The following is a 6,602-nucleotide window of genomic DNA, read 5'->3' as shown; positions in this document are numbered from 1 at the left end:
TCACGAACAAAACAGATCAAAACTGGAAGCAGACAGAAGTCATATGACCCGTGTTCATGGTAACGGGATGCAGATCGGCGGGAATGTGGAAGATGAGAGAGAGAGAGAGAGAGAGAGAGAGAGAGAGAGAGAGAGAGAGAGAGAGAGAGAGAGAGAGAGAGAGAGAGAGAGAGAGAGAGAGACTTGCTGCAAATGAACGGTATCAGAATCAGGTTACGGTGTGATTTAATCAAGAGGTAAGGTGATTTAACAATTTAGCCACTCTCTCGCTTCACTGATCCGTGGACAGTAACGCGTGTTATATTTACCCACTCTGACTTTTGTAAGATTTTTCACTGTCTTTGTAAAAACCTCGCAAAAAAACATCATGCTTCAATCCCTTCCAAAACACTCGCAAATGAAGTGAATTTTTTGCATTTATTCTTAGACAGATATTTGTAAAGAGCCTGTTGGTTCTGTTTACGCGTATGTACCTATAACTTGATAGAGTATTGCGATAACAGCGCAAAAGGTCATGGGTTCGAACCCAGGAAACACATGCCGAGTGCATAAATGTAAATCTCGCTTGAAGGTTGAGGATGTGAGGATATACTGTCCTCTTGTGGACATTACAAATATGACACAATCAAACAACTAATTAGGGCCGTTTAAAACACAACAGACAACTAAAGACAAACAGAGATATGCTACCTGGGAAATGTTTTTATTATAACTTTTGTATTCCCGATCTCATTATGCTGCACCAAGCAATCTTGCTGTAACTCTTTATGAGTTCGCATAACAAAATTTGCGCGTAATTTGTGGATATTGTTTCACGATTATAAATAGGTCTACAAGCCTACAATATGTTTGCTATAGCTTTAAATGAAGTTCAATCAAACTGGCTTTATTTACTATTTTAATGGTCTTTACATTAGGCTACTTAAACTCCTTGAAATAAGAAACAACAGTAGCTCACCACTGGTCAAAAATTTTTAATATGTGAAAAGAGGCCTGGCAGCCGAACTGCATGGTATACTTTTAGGCTTCACAGAAATGTTAGCTCAGTGTAGTTTTTGATAAAATTTTTTAGATACAATCTACTTTTTTATTTATTTTCCTTATCAGAAATAAACCACTCTAAAGGTACTCTGTTGATATTGATTATTTGAGAAAGTTTACCAGAAGTTATGTTTGTTCCACGAAAGCCGTTTGTTTATGTTGTTACTGCTGAAACCATGTAAAAGTCATATATAAATGATTTACTTAATATCTTAAAAGAAAATGTTTTTGTCTTATTTAAGTACAACAATAAGTAAGACAACTAATATAAATTGGGTCAGAGGCATTTATCCCCCTTTAAATTTATAAGACACATTGTTGAAAAGCCATATAAAGGTTTGATAAATGTGTATGTTTTTGTTTCTCTCAGCCTCTTTCTTCCTCCTTTTTTTGGTATTAAAAAAAAATTCAGCAATCAATTTCACAATAAAACGGTCAAATGAAGTACAATGACTAATGATTTATAAATGAACAGATAAACTCAACTGTCTAACTTTAAGACTAAATCATAATGAAGCCAACAAGAGATCAAATGTGTCAAAATTGGTTACAGTCTCTGTATAAACACAGCTTAAGACAGTCACATCACATCTTAATAGTGTTTGAGTTATTATCATAATACATTTGAATGATTAACACAATCTGACGTCTTATCTTAACCATTTTCACTGCTGTCTACTGTACTTCTATATAAATCCATATGTATATTTATTCATTTTGCAGATGCTTTTATCTAAACTTTTTATATGTGTTCGCCTCATATGCTGATAGCAAGAATGCAATAATACTTTTTAATAAAGTTAAGTAAGATTACAACATAATCAAAAACTATGAGAAACTAAGATAAGCAGCTCTTGCTATTAGATTTGTGTTGATAAGATGCAATAGCACTTCTTGATTTAGCAACAGTCTGAAAATGACTTTGTGAAAATAACATACAAAATTCATTTCAGCCCTGTTTATACCTGGTATTAACTCTTTCTACGCCAGCATTTTTTTAAAAAGTTGCCAGCCAGCACCAGCATTTTTTATGATTTTCAGAAAAGTTTAAATTCACACGCACAAATATTATGTCAAAGGACCACTGCTTGTTTTTGACATGCTGCACAATGTTTTAAACATATTTATGTAAGGGTTTTCCCATATATTTTAAAGCAATTGATGAAATAAGCTCATGCTACTTTCATACGCTCGCTAAACAAGACAGAAAAATTAACTCATTCGCCACCGGCCATTTTTTGAAAAGTTGCCCATCAGCATTTTTTGTGATTTTCCCAAAATGACTATCAGGAAAATGTTCTTCAAAATATATATAACATACAAATATAACAAATGAAAGAACAGACCCTTTGCTTTCAAACAAACAATAAACAAACAAACCAACAAAACAGGAAAAAAGTTTTTCTTATATTTTTCTTATAAAATACACATTTTTAGCAAAAAGCTGAAATAACTGCATTTTTGCGAAGGAATTTTGTTAGAGATCAGATTCAGAATGATTATTACAACATACAGAGAGTTAAAAATGAGTGAACAACGTTTTGACTTTAGTTTTATTTTTCATAAATTGGGTAATTAATATTTGCGGTATTGCAGATTAACATAAAAATTCATGAGGAACACGTTTTTTTTTTGTGCAAATTTTTTCTCTTAATTGATGAGATAACTCGTCAATGGCAGGGAAAGAGTTAAGTTTCTACACTACAAAAGCATTCCGGTCGAATGCGAAGTGAATGAGCTTGAAAAGTTCAATATTATTTTCAATATCGGATCAATATTACTGTGCCAGAGGTTGAAGTGCTGCAAACTAAGTGCTGTTCCGCCATATACAATATACAGTAGTTCTCATTTCTATCTGCTTAAAAAATTTCCACTTTTTTGTGACACCATACTTACTTTTGTAACTACTCATGTAACAGTCTTTAAATAGGGAAAACATGGAAGTGTTTGGTGGCTTCTAAATTTATCCATGTTTGGATCCTAAGGAATGAATGGAGCTAGGCTAAATGCTAACACATTCAGTGCATGCATTGAAAAAAAGATAGGTATGTTTTCATTCGTCTAAGTTAAGGTAAGAACATAGTAAAATATTCCTTTAAAATTTCCCTTCAATCAAATATCATCCATGAATCTACAAACCAGTGTTATGCAGTGCTAGTAGTTGTAACGGGGCACCATTCGTCAAACTTTTATGACCCCCTCCCCCACCCCGTTGACAGGTCGTATTTTATGACCCTTTGACAGGGGGGCGGGACCATCAATCAAAATCTGTACAAGTTGTCAACTTTAGACAGAAAGTATTTAATGGTTTTATTGCCGGTCATTTAGAGTGATTGTTTTTCCTGAGTGTGTTTTATGTCAACCCTATTATGTTTAATGACAGGTTGTGTTTGTGACATTTGCTGTTTATTGACATTTGATGTCAGCTCTCAACCATCCTCCCTCCTTTGCTCGCCCGTGCGAGTCTCACCACTGCGTGTCACACTGCGTGTGTGTGTGTTGTTGAATCTACAGTTTGCAACATTAAAAGTTTATTTAAAGGCAATCACTAATCATACATATATATATATATATATATATATATATATATATATATATATATATATATATATATATATGTGTGTGATTAGGTGTAACTGGTTAAACTTAAAGCCGATATTTTCTATCGAACTAGTCTATTTTCTGTTCAGACACAAAGTTTTCTGATGCAGATATTATGTCAGTGTGTGTTTGTGTGGGGGGTCGTGTGATGTAATCTTTGAAAGTTTATGACCGAACCTTTATTGGGGAGCGACAAGAGATCTCCGGCATCAGTTTGGATGGAGCAGTGCTGTTATACTCAAGTCTATTGGTATGTATGTGTTTCGCTGTGTTCGTTCCAGTATTTTGTCTGATTTATTTAAAAACTAAAAATTCGATCTCTGGTATTGCAGCGAAATTGTCTAAACTGGTATTAACTATTCCTGGTAAATCGCGGACAAGAGTGGCCTGAACAAAAAAGTCAGCCCGAGACTAGAACCTCCCGCAGCGTAACAAGGAAATCTTGGAGCAAAGAGACGCCGAGTGGCTCGTGTTGTGCGGTGTGTATTTATTTAATCCTGTTACAATAGATTTAAACAAACTGGTTTGTTTTAATATTTTCTAATAACATGGGTTATCTGTTTTAAAGGTTTGGATATCTGCTGCAAAGCGAACGTTGTGTGTACTATTGCAAAATAGCGGATCTCCCCGGTACGTTTATGGTGCATAAGAAAAAGTTTACTTTATTTAGATATTTGTCCTAATAACTTGTTTTTATCTGTTTACAGGTTAGGATACAGACCACAACGCTTTGGACGTATCTTTAAAAAAGAGAAAAATCAGAGACTTTTTGGATTTGTCTGGGGACATTTTAAACATTTTGTGTCAAATTGGATTTAAAACATTTCGGATACTGGATACCTAGTTTGATTTGTCCACAGATCTTGTTTAAGACGTTTTCACCTAATTTTAGGGTTTATTTTTAATTAAAGGCTTCTTAAAACATGTATGAAAATGTGTATATTATACAATGAGTCTTATATTGTCTGCTCTGACAAAAATAAATTATTATTTTAGATCTTAGGTCAAATGACTGCGTGTGTTTTATGTCAAGCGTATGCTGTTATGTTTAATGATCGCTCGTGTGTGACAGCTCGTGTTTTGGCATTCGATGTCAGCTCTCACCCTACCTCCCTACTGTCTCACAAGCCATGCATTCATTCACAGGGGTGCGTGTTGTAAAGCGAGTAAAGATTTCTAAAACCCAACGTGGGTAAAATAATTCCCCATTACGGGGGTCAAAAAAGTAAATGTTTATTTTAGATTTAGACAAATCATGAACAATGTTATAATTAAAACTTTTGTTTGTAACATCACAAGTTATTTAATTAAATATTCCGTATACGTGTATAGTTTAAGCAATGACCTGAGCCATATCCTTCGGCGCCGTCAATACTACAATATTTAGACGATAGTCTAAACTAAATAAAATTTTTAAACGGTTTCAGGAACTCCGTGAATCTTTTCATAACCTGCTCTATAGTTTCACGCGTATTAAAGAGCCGGCGGTGCCTGACAAAGCGTCGGGTGATTGTTATCTGTCATTTAAAATAAAGTTAATAAATGTAATTCTGTCCACTATGGCAAAATAGGAGTTTATTTTAGATTTAGGGGAATCTTTAACCAAGGCTCTGATTAAGACATATGTATACGTGCACCGATGGTGACAGAGAAACTTATAGCTGACGTTAATAAACTTTTTAAATGTTTTTAAGACGTCTACAACTCATTTTAGGGGTTTATTTTTAATTAAACGCTTCTTAAAACATGTGTGAATATGTGTATATTATACAAAGAGTATTATATTGTCTGCTCTGACAAAAATAAATTATTATTTTAGATTTTAGGACAAATGACTGTGTCTATCTTATAAATACAACTTGATATATACGTTTGTTTTGTCAAGAGACTTTTTTAAAGTCACGCAAGAATAAAATCTTTTAGTTGTAATTGGTTAACATTAAATGTACTATTATCTATTTAACTATAAGCTATATTTTTCTGATCAGATATTTTTCTGTTTCTGATGATGGTCTTATAACAGTGTGTGTGGGATGATGATGGCTGTTCACAGCAGGTGGCGGGTTGTAAACTAGGATCTTTTTAAAACTGTAGTGGTAAAAATGTAATAGCACACTGTCAAAAATAAAGCATTTGGTTGTAACAAATTATTTAATGAAATATTCAGTATGTGTATAGCGATGAACGGTGTCAAAATCACCGGGGTCCCAACAATACTATAGTCTTTAGACTAAAGGGTATTTATTTTAATATAAATAAAATCTTAATCTTTTCGTGCACAATATTCTGATCATGCCATTAGATTGTGTACCAGCGTTTACAATAGAGAACATACGCGGATGAGTGTTCATATACACCGTTAAGAAACTTTTTTAAACGATTAAAGACATTTTCAAATCATCTTATGGGGTTTGTTTTAAATTAATGACATCTTAAAACCAACAGGGAATATGTGTTTATTACACAATAAAATGTAATTCTGGCCGCTCTGACAAAATAAGGGTTTAATTTTAGATTTAGTGAATTCTTTAATCAAGGCTCTGATTAAAACACATGAATGCGCGAACCACAGTTTGCCAGAGAACGTACGCTGAGGCGCTCTTATGGCGTTAAGAACCTTTTTATTGTTTAAGACATTTTGACCCCATTTCCTGGTTTTGTGTCCGCTGTGGATCCCAACCTCTATGTGTTTATTATACAACAAATGCAATTCTGTCAGCATTTCTAATTTAGAACGCCTTTGATTTAAACATGAGGGTTTTAAAATGAAACGGCCATGTGACTTTTATGACAAAAGCTATTCGATCTTAATTTTTTGTTTTAACATCCAAAAGTTTTATACACAGTCCATAATTAAACAACTAGGTGTGTATGAGTAAGATTATATCTAATGTCACACGAGCAGCACCAAATCGCGCATGTGTCTGTGTGTGTGTGTGTGTGCATCCAGGCTGTTTATG

General features: G+C 33.9%; 1 long non-coding RNA gene across 2 annotated transcripts; it reads left to right on the top strand.

Annotated features, from left to right (window-relative positions):
* Positions 1-3,785: 3,785 nt before the first annotated feature.
* Positions 3,786-4,518, top strand: LOC135752478 (uncharacterized). Of its 2 annotated transcripts, XR_010533174.1 has the most exons (4): positions 3,786-3,892; positions 3,975-4,121; positions 4,211-4,272; positions 4,350-4,518. It is a non-coding gene; the product is annotated as an uncharacterized lncRNA (long non-coding RNA). The 2 variants fall into 2 exon arrangements; XR_010533173.1 differs by lacking the exon at positions 3,786-3,892 and having other exon boundaries at positions 3,899-4,121.
* Positions 4,519-6,602: the final 2,084 nt, after the last annotated feature.

Source organism: Paramisgurnus dabryanus, chromosome 16, assembly GCF_030506205.2.
Source record: "Paramisgurnus dabryanus chromosome 16, PD_genome_1.1, whole genome shotgun sequence".
NCBI classification, from domain to species: Eukaryota; Metazoa; Chordata; class Actinopteri; order Cypriniformes; family Cobitidae; genus Paramisgurnus; species Paramisgurnus dabryanus.
Note: the sequence above shows the minus strand (reverse complement) of the source record. Positions and strands in the feature narration are given on the sequence as shown.